We start from the raw sequence: 20362 nt of genomic DNA, 5'->3' as shown, positions 1-20362 counted from the left end.
TACACCCAAATCATTCACAATGGTCAGCCAAAGTGTCTGGGATCAACGTCTCCGTCTGGTTCCTTGACAAATACTCTCCCTTGACTTCTTCCTCACTAAGTTGTGTCCCACAAATTTGGGCAGTGTTTTCTTTCTCTAATGATTTCAGGTACTTAATTTCCACCCCCCTACTCCAACAAACAATATAAAAGTTAGATAGAAAAAACAATAGAAGGATAGTTTTGTAATGATCAGACTTTTTTCTACCTTATATATTACAGTTACAATAATAACATATTCTAACAGCTTTTAGAGATTTTTATGTGACTGGCACTTCAAAGCCTTAAGGTCTTGTCAGGAAAACAGATGGAATGCTTAAAACGGTTCATAAAGAAAGCATTTCCAAATTAAAGTGATGTAAAGAGTTGAAAGAACTGAGAAGAGCTGGCAAGGCACTAAGGGATGACTTGGTGAAAAGTCTTTGATACCCTGAAACCTGAAGAAGCAAAAGAAGGTAGTTATTGGAGGCCAAAGAGAGTTAGAGAGGTAGAGGAGCTCCCATCTCATCAGGGACCTTAGCCTTGGAGGAACTCAGACAGCGCCAGTGGTACACAGTCTGACCTCTTTCCTCCTGTTGTATAATCCCCTGTAAGTGGTCCTCATTGGCTGGACCCAACAAGAAACTGAAGAGCATGGAGGACCCAGACTATGCAGTCTGTAGAGGTCAGCCTGTGGGACCATGGATCAGGGAAGCAAAAGTGTGGAGGAGGAACTGTGAGTATTCAGGGGAAATGGAGAACAACCTGCATGACACTCTACCTCAGGTCAGTCTCACTGCACCCCTAAAAATATTGCATATTTCAGTTGAGGAAATCAAGAGTCAGAGTGGAAGCGTGAGAGCCCAAGTTTAACTTGGGTTCAGTTTCAATTCTGTCCACCACCTACAACCACCCACCCCTCCCACAGTTTCTATGAAAAAAAAAGAAAGAAAAGATTGGAACAACTTCTATTGAACAAGAACATTCATTAGTTTGGAGGAAGCTTTGAAATAAAGAGCTCTGTGGTTCACAAACACTTGGAACAGTATTGCAATTGATTTTCACAGCTATACTATTGTTAGGCCTGAAAAGGAGCTTTATCCCCATTTGTAGACAAGGCGATTAAAGAAGAGTTTGTTTTCAGTCCTATAATCAGTGTTAGAACTTGCTGTGGAATCCAGACTGTCTAAATCTCAATCCAACACCACCATCCCTCTCTCCCATCACCATACCACATTATTCAGTAGGACTTGTGCATTAAAAAGTGTTTTATAACCATATCATTAATCCCTCGTAGTTACTGCCAGGCCACGAATATATATAAAAACAACCTACCCATTCCACGTGAGTTGCTTCACAACTATTTGTAAGCTCTGTTTTCATCATGTTTGTGTGTTTTTTTTTTTATATTTATTTTTATTTGTTTATTTACAGCATAACAGTGTTCATTGTTTTGGCATCACACCCAGTGCTCCATGCAGTACGTGCCCTCCCTATTACCCACCACCTGGTTCCTCAACCTCCCACCCCCCCCACCCCCCTGCCGCCCCTTCATAACCCTCTGGTTGTTTTTCAGAGTCCATAGTCTCTCATAGTTCATCTCCCCTTCCAGTTTCCCTCAACTCCCTCTCCTCTCCATCTCCCCATGTCCTCCATGTTATTTGTTATGCTCCACAAATAAGTGAGACCATATGATACTTGACTCTCTCTGCTTGACTTATTTCACTCAGCATAATCTCTTCGTCCCGTCCATGTTGCTACAAAAGTTGGGTATTCGTCCTTTCTGATGGAGGCATAATACTCCATTGTGTATATGGACCACATCTTCCTTATCCATTCATCCGTTGAAGGGCATCTTGGTTCTTTCCACAGTTTGGCGACCGTAGCCATTGCTGCAATAAACATTGGGGTACAAATGGCCCTTCTTTTCACTACATCTGTATCTTTGGGGTAAATACCCAGCAGTGCAATTGCAGGGTCATAGGGAAGCTCTATTCTTAATTTCTTCAGGAATCTCCACACTGTTCTCCAAAGTGGCTGCACTAACTTGCATTCCCACCAACAGTGTAAGAGGGTTCCCCTTTCTCCACATCCTCTCCAACACACGTTGTTTCCCGTCTTGCTAATTTTGGCCATGCTAACTGGTGTCAGGTGGTATCTCAATGTGGTTTTAATTTGAATCTCCCTGATGGCTAGTGATGATGAACATTTTTTCATGTGTCTGATAGCCATTTGTATGTCTTCATTGGAGAAGTGTCTGTTCATATCTTCTGCCCATTTTTTGATATGATTATCTGTTTTGTGTGTGTTGAGTTTGAGAAGTTCTTTATAGATCCTGGATATCAACCTTTTGTCTGTACTGTCATCTGCAAATATCTTCTCCCATTCCGTGGGTTGCCTCTTTGTTTTGTTGACTGTTTCCTTTGCTGTGCAGAAGCTTTTGATCTTGATGAAGTCCCAAAAGTTCATTTTTGCTTTTGTTTCCTTGGCCTTTGGAGACATATCTTGAAAGAAGTTGCTGTGGCTGATATCGAAGAGGTTACTGCCTATGTTCTCCTCTAGGATTCCTGTCTCACGTTGAGGTCTTTTATCCATTTCGAGTTTATCTTTGTGTACGGTGTAAGAGAATGGTCGAGTTTCATTCTTCTACATATCGCTGTCCAGTTTTCCCAGCACCATTTATTGAAGAGACTGTCTTTTTTCCATTGAATATTTTTTCCTGTTTTGTCGAAGATTATTTGACCATAGAGTTGAGGGTCCATATCTGGGCTCTCCACTCTGTTCCACTGGTCTATGTGTCTGTTTTTATGCCAGTACCACGCTGTCTTGGTGATCACAGCTTTGTAGTAAAGCTTGAAATCAGGTAACGTGATGCCGCCAGTTTTGTTTTTGTTTTTCAACATTTCCTTAGCAATTCGGGGTCTCTTCTGGCTCCATACAAATTTTAGGATTATTTGCTCCAGCTCTTTGAAAAATATCAGTGGAATTTTGATCGGAATGGCATTAAAAGTATAGATTGCTCTAGGCAGTATAGACATTTTAACAATGTTTATTCTTCCAATCCAAGAGCATGGAACAGTCTTCCATCTTTTTGTGTCTTCTTCAATTTCTTTCATGAGTGTTCTGTAGTTCCTCGAGTACAGGTCCTTTACTTCTTTGGTTAGGTTTATTCCCAGGTATCTTATGGTTCTTGGTGCTATAGTAAATGGAATCGATTCTCTAATTTCCCTTTCTGTATTTTCATTGTTAGTGTATAAGAAAGCCACTGATTTCTGTACATTGACTTTGTATCCTGCCACGTTACTGAATTGCTGTATGAGTTCTAGTAGTTTGGGGGTGGAGTCTTTGGGGTTTTCCATATAAAGAATCATGTCATCTGCAAAGAGAGAGAGTTTGACTTCTTCCTTGCCAATTTGGATACCTTTTATTTCTCTTTGTTGTCTGATTGCCGTTGCTAGAACTTCTAATACTATGTTGAACAAGAGTTGTTTGTGTGTTTTGATTTGTGGATAATCCTTGGTCTACAAAACAAATATTAATACATTATTAACTGATCCCATAGAACAACTGGTGATGACCTTTTCAGAAACTGAGATAAGCAGATGAGAGCAGCCCCATGCAAAATAATAAAGGTCACTTAGATTTTATCATTTAATTTTCATAATGCAGATGTCAGATAAAGCCCATTTAATAACATGTATATATTGGGGAAAAAAAGAGATGGCGGCATGAATTATATTAGTTGAACTGCCACGATGAATTTTAGTGAATGTTCTCTACCTTGCACAGCCTCTGAGGTTGATTCCCCATGAAGACAGGGAGTCTAATGAAGAAAATTGGCAGCCAAGTTCTCAGCTTCCATATATGAAATGCCCCTCACTTCACTCTCACCCCCATTACCTGTCATTCTCCTTATATGTGACCCAGCTGTACTCTGAGAATGTGAACAGGCCCAACATCTGTTATTTATTAATACTAATTAATAATAATAATATTAATAACACATTACATTTAGAAACCTAAAGTAGTGATGTTTTGTCATTTCTCATAATTCTGCAGGTTGGCTGACTTCAGCTCAGCAGTTCTGTTTCACTTGCACGCCACCTGAAGTCACTGAGGTGGCTTCCTTCAGCTGTGAACTTGGCCAGGACAGTGAAATCCAAAATGACCTCACTCACATATCTGAGACATTGGTGCTGGCAACCAGGTGGGGAGCTGTGGCTTTTGTCCATGTGACTTCTCTAACTCTCTCTCCATATGGCCTCTTCTCATTCAGTAGACTAGCATGGGTTGGTGCTTTGTTTTGTTTTGTTTTTTGTATGGTGGCTGATTTCCAAGAGAGCAAAATCAGAAGCTCCCCAGCCCATATGGACTAAACCCAGAACTGGCGCAATGTCACATTGGCCACATTCTATTGGTCAAACAAGTTATACAGCCAGAAATAGACTCCATGCCTTGAAGAGAGGAGTGGTGTGCCCATATGTGGATGGGAGGATTGTTGGGTGTTCATCTTTGGCAGTATTGTCTCAGATCTTTTAGGACGTTTACTATAAAAAAAAACAAAAACAAATGGAGAACAGAAAATAACAAGTGTTGGTTAGGACATGGAGAAATGGGAACCTCTGTGTACTACTAGCAAAAATGTAAAATGGTGCCTATGTCACGGAAAACAGAATGGCAGTTCTTCAAAAAATTAAAAACCTGAGTGGCTTAGTCATTTGGACATCCAGCTCTTGTTTTTGGCTCAGGTCATGATCTCAGGATTGTGCGATCGAGCCTTGTGTCATTTATAATTTCTAATACACGTACAGTGCATTATTACTTTTTAAAGATTTTATGTATTCATTTGAGAGAGAGAGGGCACGTGCACATTAGTGAGGGGAGGGGTAGAGGAGAGAGCAGTGAGAGAGGGAGAAGCAGACTCTTCAATGGGCAGGAAGCCCAATGTGGGGCTCCATCCCAAGACCTGAGATCATGACCTGATCTGAAGGCAGATGCTTAACTGACTGAGCCACCCAGGTGCCCCTGTATACTGTATATTAGTTTCAAACTGAAATGAATATATATTTTCATTAAAATCAAACCAATATAAACCTGTTCTGTGAGAACAACAAGGAGACCAGTGAAGAAGGAACGCCAAAGATGAAAAGTAGAATGTAAAAGGATAATAGGGCTTTATATTCAGGTTACCACAGGACCTTTTTCAACCTGGTAGTTAGTAGATGGTATCAAAGAGAAATCACGCATCATACTATGTATATATTTATAATAAAATCACCCAACATAAATAAGTAAATCCCTATCATTAATAAATGGTAATGATCAACATAATCCTAGTAAATCTTTTTATTTCTTAAAGATTTACTTATTAGAGAGAGAGAGAGAGAGAGCCCACAGAGTGGGGGAAGGGATAGAGGGAGAGAGAATCATAAAGCAGACTCGATCATGACCTGAACCAAAATGAAAAGCCAGCTAACTGAGCCATCCAGGCATCACCCCAGTAAATCTTAATAATAAAATGAATGAAATAAGTTTATCTGATTAATAATGCTGTAATTAAATAGTGGAACCCTCCTTGAAGTGTTGTTATAAAATAAATTTTCATTGAGGAATTTGTCAAACCCTTAGAGATGTGATTTTTCCAGTCTTTCTGGGAAATAAGACAGATTTATACATTTGAGTCTATCTTTCTCTTTTTCTTTAGCATGAAGAAGAAAGAAAATTCTTCTGATTGAATAATTATTTACTTTAGATCCTGCACATAAAACACATTTCTCTACGTAGGTTCACATATCTCATTGTATTCAAATCTTCCAAACATTAATTTCTGCATATACAAAGTGTGACTGATAATCTCATAACACCACTTGTTCATCCAAGTTACTGAAAATATATATTTCGAGGATCAACTATATGAGAGGCATTCTTTAGATACCAAATAAAGCAGGTTGAGTCCCTGCTCACATACCATGTATATGCTATAGGAATTAGCAGATTGTTTTTAAGTTTTTAAATATAGCTTCATAATTCAGTGTTTGATATGAAATAGTAAAAGAGCTTTGTAAGGAATGGAAATCTGCTGACATGATTGTGATTGAGTGGAAAGGGGACTTATCTATTATATATCAGGTGGTCCAAGAAAAAATGCTGCATGGAGATACTGAAACAGACCTGCATGACAATATGGAACCAGCCAAATAGGGCTTGGAAGACTTCCATTCCGGGTAGAGGGAAGAGCAGGCCTTAAATGAAGAATTTGATATAAAAATGAATTTTGAATTCCAGTAGGAGTAGGGGAGTATATAGAGATGTTGAGAAAATCTATGCAGAATGCAATACATAGAGTTTTGGAGATTGGGTGTTGTTTTGTTTTGGTCAAGGTAAGGATCTGAGTATTTTAGTCTAACTGCTATGGGAAGGCACTGAATGATTTTTATAGAATTCAAAGATCTTAAATAATTTGCACTAGTCAGAGTCATTTTTCTCTTTTTCTGATACTTTCCTTATACTTTCTCTGTGCTGGAGAGAGGAGAATGTCTTGAAATCTGTATTTCCTAGTCTCCCTTACTAACTGGTTTCCAATTTGTTTTGTATAGAAGGAGGCACTGGACAGTTTGGGAGGGTGGGGCACAGTAAAAAGTCAGCATAACCCCACTCCTTCTCTCTATATGGCATAGCATCTTCAGAAATGACTACTTTCAGGGTTTCACTGCCTCCTGAACAACCTCTCCACTTGCATTGTTCCATTGATGTGAAATGGCATCAGCTCCTCAGGGCTCGGAACTCTACCTTTCTTTTTATCTCCCAAGCTATAAAGGTGATAATGGCTTCCTATGGATTCTGATCTTTTGGTTGTCTCATTTGTCACTTTTGTCTTATCAGCTTTTCTAATACCTTTGTAATAAATCATGAATATTAAATCCCCAGTGCTCACCTAGCACGGATTCTCTTCCCTAACTGGTTCATTATTCAAGGTCAAGACAGATAAGCATGTAGAAGATTTAGGATTTATTTCCTGTAGAGTCTAGAGTGTACTTCTAGATCCCTTGCTCTTAATTTACTCTTAGTTTGGTGACCACGATATTCACAGATTGTTTGTTTTCTTGATGGTTTCCTCAACAGAATGTTAAGATTTCTAAGAGCCCAGCTTTAAATATTTATTCCTGTATTACCAACACCTAACTGTCACTCGATAGTCAGATACTGGTGAACTGCTTCTCACTTTGTGATATATAAGAATTCTTAGTTATAAGACCACATGCCTCATCTAATCACCGAATTTCTTCTTCTTCTTTTAACTTGTAAAAAGGGAGGGATAAAGGGAAAGGGAGAGAAAGAATCTCAGACTCCCCATTGAGCATGGAGTCCAACAGTGGGTTCCACCTCACAAAACTGAGCTCATGACCTGAACCAAAATCAAGAGTCAAACACTCAACAGATTGAGCCACCCTAATGGAATTAGGACTAATTTCCATTAGCCCTGATAAGACAGTCTTTGCCAAGTGTCTGTTTACATCAGACACTTGACAGAGAAGCAGTCTTCCTCAACATCAACAGACTATCTGGTGCCTTGCTACTTTGGACAAACTTTCTAGAGACCATAGACATATAGAGACTATATGTTCTATCTTCAATATATTAAATTCCTTCATTCCCTTGTTGTTGGGATTCACAAACTTGTTGAATCCAGATAATATTGAATGTTTCTCTAAAATTTAATTTGGACACAGTGTCATATCTTCACATCTTGAAATCGTTAAGGTTAACTTGTTAGAAAGAATACCAAAATAGTCAACCATAAAGCTAGATCTGAATGGGCAAAGCAAGACAATACTTTAAAGTGCATGGAGAGTGTTTTAAGCATCTTTGATCATGGTAACATTAATATAAACATTTGCCACATTCTGGGGAAAATGCATTCATTTTCATTGATTTTTTTAAAAGTGTTATGCATTAAAGAAAATATTAGTACTCATGTATATATTAAACATTTAAACCACAATATTTTATAAACTTTTCCATCCCATGAGAAATTACTGAAGTCAACAAAATGAGAGAATTGCCTAATACATAAGTTATAGATAGCTTAGGGAGACTTATTTCCAACAGATTCAATTCTCATTTTTTGGAAGTTATGAAGTATCAAAGTTATAGATTTATTTTATCCAAACATTGTTCAAGCTCTATAATTATATTATGTGTCAGTATTCTAAAATAATACTTTAGTTGGTGGTTCTATGAATTTTTAAAAGCAACTTCGGTTTTATAAAACAAGCCCAGATGAGGAACTTTCCTTCAAAAACAGAGATGATTCTTTCTTGAATAGAAACCTCAAATGAAAAATAGAGATGAAAAGAGGTAGAGAGAAGAAGGGAGAAAGAAAATATGTTAATTTTTATGGTTGATGTGAATTGTATTTAACCAATGTGTCTATAATTATAAATACACAATATGACTGATACATTTCAAAACAAGAAAAATAAATCCACTGGCATATTTTGACAGAGAATAATTTTAGGATGACAACATTTTTACCATATAGGATTAGCTGTTAGATACTAGGACATGAGAACAGATCAAAGCAATTAGTTATAATTTCTGCATCTGTCTGGTTTTGTTTTTGTATTCAGTTTCTGCCTCTTCTTCCAACACTTCTGAAATACTTGTTTCACCTAAAAAGCCAAAGTTCATTATTAATTTAAATAATTATTGCAGTTTCTCCATTCCCCTGATAGAGCCAAGGTGCTTCCAAATCACAGATCAAGATGCACCCCCTGATTAAATACTAATTTACTTTGACTTCTGAAAGTCAACAAACACAGAGACTTCAAAATTGTAACTTATCTTCAATAAGATACTGATCATTACTCCTAAAACATGTTAGTTTCAGAACATTTTCCTTTTAGTTGTGAAATATCAAGTCAACAGGAAGGGCTTCTGTTAAAACACTAGCATGGACTCCAAACCTTCTCAAGGAGATGAACACTCAACGCCATTAAAGACAAGATGCCCTATCAATTTGAATGACAATAATAGCTTGGCATATCCATTAGTGCATTAATACTACATGAAGCCATTACATTGTTTCCACATGTCTATTAATACCCTATTTCCACATATCTATTAATATAATTAGTGATAATATGGAAAGCATTCAATATTCTCGAAGACTTAAAAAAGAGAATATTTTAAAAGGATTATCTTTAAGAATTAACGTAGAAGTCTTTTCTTATTCTTCTTGTCCAATAACATTAAAAAGTACTAGCGGGAAACTACTACCATGCAGATACAGATTATTTGCCCAATCAAGGAAGTATCCTGGAAGTTGAAAAGAACCCTATCTTTTCCAAGATTAGGGTTCTAGGGGGAGATCAGTGTTTGAGTTGGGTTTGTATGCCATCTTAACAATTTATTTTTACTGTGACCCAGGCTAAGTCACATGAAACACATTGAGTTTTCATTTCTTCTAAAATGAGGATGATACCATCTATCTCACAGAATAACTATCACTATTATAAACCCCATTTTAGGGCTTAGCACATTTGGGACATTGGATGTGCTTACTAAATGTCAACTTTTTATAGTATTATTATTATTTTTTAGAGATTTTATTTATTCATTTGACAGATCACAAGTAGGTGGAGAGGCAGGCAGAGAGAGAGAGAGGAGGAAGCAGGCTCCCCACTGAGCAGAAAGCCCCATGCGGGGCTCAATCCCAGGACCCTGGGATCATGACCCGAGCCGAAGGCAGAGGCTTTAACCCACTGAACCACCCAGGTGCCCCTATAGTATTATTATCTCTTAAAGTACTCATAATGATATCCAGTGGGATAGAACTATCTACATTTTGTAGGAAAAGTGAATTTGACCCATGTCTACACAGGCAATAAGTGAGTTTGGATTTTAAAGAGAGTCAGTACCTGGGAGTTGGCATATTTTAGCAGGTGCTGAACATAGTACTTGACAGAATAAATGCATAGCAACTGCAACAACAGTTAAAAAAACATCAATATTTTCGTTTCTTCAACATGTGTTTTTCACTCATGACTCTTCCCTTTTGGAGTCGTGTGTCAGACTATGTAGGAGGGCAGCCAATAAGACCAGTAAAATAAAGGCATCAAAGGAGCTGGAGCCTGTCCTGCAGACAGAACACTTATACCGTGTGGCTGGGATGTGATAATATTTGGCACTCTCATTTCAGTGTTATCAGGGATGTTCACACCGAAGAATCTAGGCTAGACATCAGATCTGGGAGGTGACTCTCTTGCTCTAAATCTGGCTTATGATCATTCATCTCACTAGTGGTTTGCTTTCATAAAGTGGAGAAATGTAGGACTTTCCCCTTTGTGCTTGATTTTGGCTCTTGTTCTTGAGTCTGACCCCTACTGTTTATCTCACTTCAGCTCTTGAAATTGTTCCATTCTGATAGCTAAGTGTGTTGAGGGGCAAAGGGAGATTCAAGACCTGTCAGAGTTGCTCCAAGATAAAAGGACATTTCAGCTACTGCTTCTGTAGTATCAGCCCAGAGCAGGTGACTGGTTTTGATTTCTCTAGGTCCTACCCTCGAGCCAGTGCACAGAATTCAGAATTCTGTCTTTATTTTTGTTTGTAACTTGGTCTGTTAAATGTCTCATAGTATTACACTCAACCAGGACTTTATTCCCTGCACACACACACACACACACACACACACACGCACATACACACACAAATCCTAAAGTACATCTATGTTTTTTAGTTCCAAATTTGGAGAAGTTGTTTTTTTTTTAAGATTTATATATTTGAGAGAGAGAGAGAGAGTAGGTGCACAGTGGGGGAAGGGCAGAGGGAGAGGAGCAAAATCTTTGCTGAGACGGATCCAGATCTGGCTTGATCCTACAATCCATGAGATCATGACCTGGGCCTAAACTGAGAATCCACCGCTTAACCGACTGAACCAACCAGGCGCCCTGAAAGCAAACAGTCATTGTAGCTGGTAGTGATAATCTACTTTATTAGATATGTTTTTCCTCTTCTTCCAAACTATGAACATGATATGATTTAGCAGGTAGTCTTAACTTAATTCAAGAAATCAATATAGTGAAGGCATCCCCTAAACAAAGTTAACGTGTGGTAACTGGCCTCTGCAATCTAAAATACCCCCATAAACATACACTGTAATATACGTATAAGACATGGGACAGAGCTATGCGATATAGTTTGATATCAGTGTAGTTTCCAGACATTGTTTGTTCCTATTTGCAATTTAAATGTATGGCTAGAAGCTGGTGTTCTCTACTTGGAAAGAGGCTGTCAGGTGTCGTTCTGGCTCAGATGTGAACATGACCCCCCGATCCTCACCACACTTCTGCAGAACCCTTACTATTTTATATGCCACCCTCTGGGGTAACTTGAGAAGAAAGTTCAGAGAAAAGGTCATATGCTGGGCGGACAGCTTGCATCTGTCATAAAGGCAACTTCATTTGTTTCCACTTTATGTTATTTTATTTGAAAAGGGGTGTTTAAGTGATATTTGCTTGCTTCTTGCTCTACTAGTGAGAAAAATCACATACTGGAGAAAAGCATGTCAATGCAAGGTCTCAAAGATTTTGAAATAGTTTCAAGTGTGATCATAAAAAAAAAAAAAATGTAAGGCATTTTTTTTTTCCCTGCTGGGAAGACTTACTTATTGATGAAAGTATTAAATCAGTATTTCAATGAGATTTTTTTTCCCTAGAAACTGACAGCAACCCTACATTTCCAGATTAAGCCAACTAATATGATAGGTGGAAAGTAGTTGATGTTTAATATCTAGTAATATTTAATATCGATAGTGTTCATCTGTTTCAAAAAGAGTGTTGTTTGTATATGGTCCAAAAAATGCCAAACCAGATGATGGGTTAACAAAGTCAGCCCAATAGCCTTCTGCTCGAAGAGCATAACAAATTTCCTTTGTGTTGATGTTGATATGCTGAAATGTAAATTCTTACACATCATTGCTGATAATATATATTTATTCAAATTTGGTACTTGTGCAATATTTGCCAAACTTGAAGGACACACAGCCTTTGTGTTAGTAAATCTGCAGATATAATTTTATTCTACAGATATCTTTGCCCATTTCCAACTGTATGTATAAGATATTGTGGAATTGTTTATGATTGTTACCTACTGATGAACATTTATAGTATTTTAAAGTTTTTCACCATCTAAAGAAAATGCGTACTGTATAAAATAATATAATATATAGACTATAAAATGAAGTATATCTATATGTGGTGACAAAGACAACCCATGAAAAAGGAACCATTATAGGGAGAAGTCTAACAGTCCATTGAATTAAATTCTTTGGGTTTAATGTCAGACTCCATGTAGTGAGTAATCATGTACAAGTTACCCAGTATCTCTGAGCACCAGATTTTCCTCTGTTACTGTAACCTTCATAATGGTCATATTAAGTAGGTTTTATATAAATTAAAAGAATTAATTCTGGGGAGTGGGATGGGTTGATAAAAAGATATTTGCTTTTTAATTATATGATCATTAAAATGTTAAAATTAATTACCACAGAATTATAAGATTTTGCTTAATATTCTTCTTTTTAAAGATTTTATTTATTTATTTGACAGAGAGACAGAGATCACAAGTAGGCAGAGGGGCAGGCAGAGAGAGAGGGGGAAGCAGGTTCCCTGCTGAGCAGAGAGCCCAATGCAGAGTTTGATCCCAAGACCCTGGGATCATGACCTGAGCCGAAGGGAGAGGCCCAACCCACGAAGCCACCCAGGTGCTCCAAATTTTCCTTAATATTCAAAACAAAATTTGCAAAAGAAACTTTCTGCAGCAGTCAATGTGATGAATTAATGATTGGATTATGAACTATATTTCTAATGGCTTGAAACATTACATAAATTCCATGTTTCATGGTATGCATTTGTTTCTGGGGATACTAAGTATAATGCTCATACCAGATCTTTTTTCCTTTTTTTTTTTTTTTTAGATTAAGAACTTCTTAATTTTCTGATAAACATACTGGGTCTCCCAACCTATTCAGTGCGTGTAGCCAAAGCACTGTGAAAAGTGTTCATGGCTTTCAAAAAATAAATTAAAATTAAATGTTTCAAATGCTTCCAGGTTAAAAAAGGTGAAACTTTTACAAAGGACACTAGATATTTTTAATTTAACAAGATGACAAACAACATCAGTAAAAATAATGACAGTGCTTATACCTAGGAAATTTCTCAGCACATGTTAATTGAAATGTCTTATCTCATTTAATCCTTCCTTACTATTTTATATACAAGAAATACATGCTGAGATGATATTAAGCCATACACTATAAATGTATATGCAGAGGTATTCAATCTAGGGTTTGAATACTTTAAATTTTTTTTAAGTAATCTTTATGCCCAAAGTGGGGCTCGAACATACAACCGCAAGATCAAAAGTCGTGTTTTCTACCGACTGAGCGGATCAAGAGCCCCAAGATTTTACCTACTTTAATCGTCAATCTGTAGAGGTTTCCAGTGGTTTTCTTACCGTAGTGATTTATTCCCATTAAGTGACTCTGAATATTCATTCAGAAAGTTATTGTATGTCTAAATCCCTATGTTATGACATCTTTCCTAAATAAGTATTCTAACTTTATATCTCAATGTCCTGTAGGTCAAGATAAAACTCATATTCATGTAACCAATAACACTATTAAAGACTGTAAATAACTCATCAAACATCAATACCAAACTTCACTTCTTAGAATGCATAAATATAAAAAAATAGAAACAAAGGAAAAAAAAATAGCTCCTATCCAGTTGGAAGTTTGTAACATTAATTGAAACCCAGTTTTAATTATATTGAAAGATTTTCATCTTTAAGTGCCTGAAGATGATAAAGCAAATAATAATCAGAAGCCTCAAGGAAAAAGATGTCACTTAGCCACTGGAGATGAAAGAGAATAAAAATTGCATAGATATGGACACTCATTGTCGAAGATCTACATCTTTCACAGGCAGTTAAGCTTATAAATTATAAGAAAAATCAGGGACTCCTGGGTGACTTAGTTAAGCATCTGCCTTTGCCTCAGGCCATGATCCCAAAGTCCTGGCATTGGGCCCCATGTTGGGCTCCCTGCTCAGCGAGGAGTCTGCTTTCCCTCCCTCTGCCCTTCCCCCTACCTGTTCTTACACCCACTCTCTCTGTGTCTCAAATAAATTTTAAAAGGAGAAAAAGAGAAATTAGCAGAGGGGTGTCTGAGTGGCTCAATCATTAAGCAACCAACTTGTGATTTGGGCTTAGGTCCTGATCTCAGGGTTATGGGATTAAGCCCTGAGTCTGATTCCAAGCTCAGCAGGGAATCTGCTTGAGATTTTCTCCCTCTCCTCTGACCCTTCCCTCCCTGCTTGTGCTCTCTCTCAATCCCTAAAATAAATAAATCTTTTTTAAAAGAATAAGAAAAATCAGCAGAACCATGTCTTTTGCTTTTAGAAGGTGAATGGCTAAATCATGATCTCATGATATTTATTATTCATTCATCCATCTCTTCATTTACTCATCCACTCATTCATTCATTCAGGATTCATTTATTCATTAGATGTTTATTTAATATTCATTTGGTACCTGGAACTATACTAAGTGTTTCAGGGGAGAAAAGGGGGGGGGTCAAGCAGACCCATTAACACTTAGACATTGCACTGTGATCTCCTCAAGAAAGACTTTGGCTTTTGTATTAGGATGGATGTGTTTGAGTCTGTCAGTCATGGTCATGACATGAAAAGGTGGTGCCCTCCAACTGGGTAGCTTAAAGAGAAGGCTAAAACAGGCTATTTGGAAAGAATACCAGAAGCATTCAGAAGAAGAAATAATAGATGCTACAATACTACAGAGCTTGTAACAGTGGGGAGATATTATACTTCTAGGCATGAGAGAGTCAGTATATGGAGTCAATATCTGAGTGCTGAGAGAAGCTGATGAGAGAGGGTCACCTAGGGAGCTATAGCCATGAAATAACCAGACCAAGGGCACACCGCAGACAGGGCACTGTGGACTACCTGTCTTAACTCCACTCTCCTATTACCCTACAGTTTCCTTCCCTACGGTTATCTCTCACTGGTCTAACTCAACCATGACCTAGAGCGTGGAGAACCCATTGAGACACTGCAGAAGGAAAGTCTTTTGGGGCACAGATCAAGATAAAGATGAGAGAGAGAGAGACTGGGAGATCACACTGAGCAAGGCATTTAAATAACAAGAAATTAGGGGTGCCTGGATGGTTCAGTCGGTTGGACATCTTGCTCTGGTTTCAGCTCAGGTCATGATCTCAGAATCTGAGATCAAAACCCGCATCAGCCTCCACTCTCAGCTCAGCTCAGAGCCTGCTTGGGATTTTCTCTCTCCGTCTCTGTCTCCCTCCCCCTTCCCCAGTGCATGCTCAGACTCTCACTCGCTCACTCTCAAATAAATAAACAAAATCTTTAAAAAGTAATAAATACCAAGAACTTGTTCCTCACCTATGTGCAGGCACACAGCATTTTTCCCTCCCCCACCACCTTTGACAACCTTCAAGGATGCATATAATAAACTAGATTAATAAAGGTGAAGAAAAGGTGTTGTGCTCTTCCCTGAATTGCATTATTAGTGAATTTGTTTTTGCACGACTATAGTCATAATCCCTGATTAGAAACGTCCATCTTTGTTTTGTTAAAGTTTTGACAAACATCTAATCAATTCCACTCACTCATTCAGAGGGTGCCTAATGGAACAAAGCTGAATAGAGAAAGGAGGAGAAACAGTAGGACTGGGAGACTGGAGGGATTAGTTTCCTTTGATCCAAGGAAATGAATGTCATTTAGTCTCAGTGGAGTAATAATGAAGACCAGTGTGAGTGATCTGAAATCTAGGTAAAGGGACACATGTCTTTTGAGACTATGAGGATTAGTTGAATATTACAATGGCAACTTTGTCCTTCTTTCCCTCATAGAACTTATCTTGACCAAATGTTAAAAAGTAGCATGCTATATCCTTCTTTACTCTGATGGTTGTGTGTGAGCGTGTGCATACACTTGTGCACAAATGTGATTACTGAAAGTGAGATTCTGACTCCCACTAGTAAAAGTGTAATGGTGGTGCTACATTTAAAATAGCTGACATTATATTAAAACAACCAAGTCAGAAGTTAATTTAAAACATGAAGTAAGGGGCACCTGGGTGGCTCAGTGGGTTAAAGCCTCTGCCATCGGCTCAGGTCGTGGTCCCAGAGTCCTGGGATCGAGTCCCATATCCGGCTCTCTGCTCAGCAGGGAGTCTGCTTCCTCCTCTCTCTCTGCTGCTCTCTGCCTGTTTGTGATCTCTGACTGTCAAATAAATAAATAAAATCTTAAAAAAAAACATGAAGTGAGCCAAGATGTGTAAAGCCTTTGTTGGGGACCGACATATAATGGCTATTTATCAAATATTAGATTCATAGCAGGGAGAAGAAAAAAGGAACTGCATTTTCTCAGCTTCCTCATCTAAACACATCTGATGGTGCTTCATTTATTTTAAAGCATTTGAGCCCTAAAGTCACAAATTAGTAACAGATGTCAGAACTATATGGTGTCTCTCACAGATATACTTGTGAGACCAGAAAGCATGCTCATTTTGTATAAAGGCAACAATACTGCTTCAAGGAAGGGGCACGTATGTGTGGAAACCAAGTACTCTGAGGCAATTCTGGTTAGCTCTTTGGGTGGGAGGAGGGACTTTTGCACAGCCTGGGTAAAACACTTGAATAATGATGGAGCTCAGTATAGATATGTGAAATGTCATTCAGATATTGCCTTTGTATTGAGACAGATATGAATGCACATTCCAGCTTCATCAATCATGGTGTGTAACCTTGGGCAAGTCAATTAACATTTCTAAGTCTGCTTCCTAATCTATAATGTGTTTTTTCTCTCCATTGTGTATGAATTTTGAGAGGTTTAGGAATATTCTGTTTGGTTTTGTGCTCAGTAGTTTACATAGGTAATCATGGAATCATCCTCTTCCTCTCCATTATAATAATTAGTATATATTGAAATTAATATTTGTTACACACCAAGCACAGCACTAAATATGTTGGGCTTCATTCAGTTACTTAACCTTCATATAGTTTTCTTTTCTATAACCTCCATGTGAGGACTATATTAGATCATGGATGTGGCTAAAGCTAAAATTTGAAATAAGGTCTATCTGAGTGACTTACAGTGTTAGTAACTGCTTGATGATCCAAGTAACTTGTCCCACCTGACAAAGTATGCTTGATTCGTCTTCTTGATGAAATCAGCACAGACCCCAGTCCCTACCAGAACTGTAATATTGCCAGCAGTTCTAATAACTGACATTTATAGCCTTCTCAGCTTCCTGTGGGACATGGACTATGTCAAGAATCCTACCTTCTCACTTTCTCTCTGATGACTTCTACTTCACTAAGACAGCCTTCCCCTCACTGCACATGCTTTATCACAACACTTTATTAACATATGTACTAAGAACACCAGTTGGCGCAAGCATCCTACACTAATCAAGATGATCTTCCTAATGGCTATCCATGCTGATTACCCTGAATCTCAACCCTAGGGGTCGACATGAAGGGCCAGGAGAATCCTGCACATGCGGGGGAGGGGCGTGTCTTATGGAGAGGAACTTATAGTATAGTAGCATAGGGAATCCTAAACTTTTTCAAAATATATAACCTTTAAGGTACACAATGTAATGATTTGATATACTTATGCATTACACAATGATAACCACAGTAGGATTAGTTAACACCTCCATCCATTCACATAATTACTCTTTCTTTTTTATGGTGAGGACATTTAAGATCTACTCTTTTAGCAACATTCAAATGCATAATACAGGATGGTGGATATAAATATTGATGTTGAAATTGATATGCATAGAAGCACATCTTATTTATCCAATCATTCACCTATACACGGACAGATCTGTCCCATATCTTAGCTATAGTGACTAATGCTGCAGCGATGATGGGAGTGCAGATATCTCTTCGGTGTCCTGATTTTATTTCCTTTGGATGTATACCCAGAAGCAGGATTGCTGAGTCATGGGGTAGTTCTAGTTTTAATTTTTTGAGGCACCTCTCTACTGTTTTCCGTCATGGCTGCACCAGTTTGCATTCCCACACCAGCAGTGCACAAGAGTCTCCGTTTCTTTCTATCCTCACCAATACTTGTTATCTCTTGTCTTCTTGGTAATAGTCATTCTAACAAGCATGGGGTGATATCTTCTTGTCATTTTACTTGTGTTTCTCTGATGATTAGTGATGGTGAGCATCTTTTTATGTACCGGTTGGCCATTTGTATGTCTTCCTTCCTTGGAGAAATATCTATTCAAGCCCTTTACCCATTTTTTAAATGGTATTATTTAATTGGGCCATTGTCCATTTTTAAATTGGGACATTTTGCTACTGATTTATAGGAGCTCTTTTCAAGAATATTCATTCTTCTGATCCAACAACATGAAATATCTTTCATTTATTTCTCCTTCTTTAATTTCTTTCTCAAAGTCTTATAATTTTGAGGGTAGAGATATTTCACCTATGCGGTTTAATTTATTCCTAAGTATTTTATTATTTTTGATGCTCCTGTGAATGTAATCATTTTATTTCATTTTAAGACATTTTCTTGTTAGTGTATAGAAAGGCAACTCATTTTGTGCTCTGCAATGCACTGGGCCAATGCCAGTAGCCACATTTTTCTTTCCCAAGTATGATGCTAAAGCCCAAGTTTGTGGTCTCTCCCCGACCAGTAGACTGGGGGCCAGCCTTCTCTGCATGCTCACTAGTCATCTTTGAAAGCTCACTCTGTCTGCTGGCCAGGACTGGCACAAGGAGCAGGCCCTATAGGTTGGGGGTTTATGGGGGTGAGACGTGCAAAGTGCTTTGATGCCTGAGGGCCTGTTGGGTGGGTCCACAGGTGAGGTGTACCCATTGCAGAAGGAAATATGTCCCTTTAATGCCCTCTAAAATTCCTATCTGTCACCCTCCCTGCCTCTGGAGAGTACCCAGTGCTCTAGTTGGGGCAAGGGAGAAACAGACGTCTTTGGCAGCATCCCACACAGCTGCAGAGGCAGGGGCATATACTTTCATCCTCTCACACTCTCACTTACCCTTGGGGGAGGAAACTGTGGGCCCGAGAAGGTCTTCTTGGTAGTGTGCTATGCATCTTTGGGGAAAAGGTCACATGAACAAAGTCAAATTGTTCCTTTTACCCTCTTCACTGCATTCAACTTTGTTTGTGTTTGTGTGTTTGTTTGTTTTTCTCTCTCTCTCTAACAGTGTGCTAGAACTTCTCCACTGTGCTCCTGGACTTCCACAAAGGCCTTCTCGTCTGTGGGTAACAGTCTAAGAGAGCACTCTCCAGGGATTCCCAGACTGCTACAGTCAGAGGCTGGAGCTGATGTATAGGCCACTGCAGAGTCCACAGCCAGGACCGAGGTCCATCTGCCTGTTACCCGTTGTACAGGTAAGTGAGGCTCCCCCTGGATCCCACTGTTCTCACAAAGGCACTTTTGTCCATGGGTGAATGCTAAGTTGTTGCTGCTGAGTGGGGAATACAAGTGAAGGATGTCTTTTCTGGCCATCTTGCTGATGTCACTCCTCAGAAAGAAAACAGTTGTATTGTTGAATAAGCATGCAACCAGAATGTGATGTACATCATAGGCAATGTGCTAAGAGATTGCCTAGGCAGATAGAAATCTCACCCTTTCATATAGCCAAGGAGATACAATATGGCCATTGTACATGTGTTCTTAAGATAAGCCATACCTAGTCCTCAAGTATGAAGACTTGACAGCACTATTACACATGCTTCATACTAAATTCACTTGGTAATTGGGATGAGCATCTCTGTTAATTAATTAGCTTTAACTAAAGGAAAAATAAATTCTTCATGTGTTTATGATAAGAGCTATTTTTACATTGTTATGAAGGAGAACACCAAAGTTAGGGTCCTTACCCCACCACAGAATCTGGGAGATAAGGATGCTTTCTATCTTCCTTGATGATTACATTTCAAAGAAATTGTTCCCTGGTTCTTGAGAGACAATCCTGAGTTATAAAGCTAGCAAGAGACATATTTAGCTTTTTGAAAGATTTATATGCATTTCAAAAAGACGGAGAAAGAACTTACAATGACATATATTTTAAAATAAATGCTCTAAGGTAAAAGGAGGGCTTTACCTCCCTTATTTTCAACCAGGAGAATTAAGCCTTTTATTTGTAATTTACATTTGTCCTTGTAATACACACACACACTCATGGATATCCACACACACATGCACACACATACACATACACACACATGCATCCATGTATCCACGTATATAATTAT

The sequence above is a fragment of the Meles meles genome, chromosome 19 (genome assembly GCF_922984935.1).
Source record: "Meles meles chromosome 19, mMelMel3.1 paternal haplotype, whole genome shotgun sequence".
Taxonomy (NCBI): Eukaryota; Metazoa; Chordata; class Mammalia; order Carnivora; family Mustelidae; genus Meles; species Meles meles.
Note: the sequence above shows the minus strand (reverse complement) of the source record.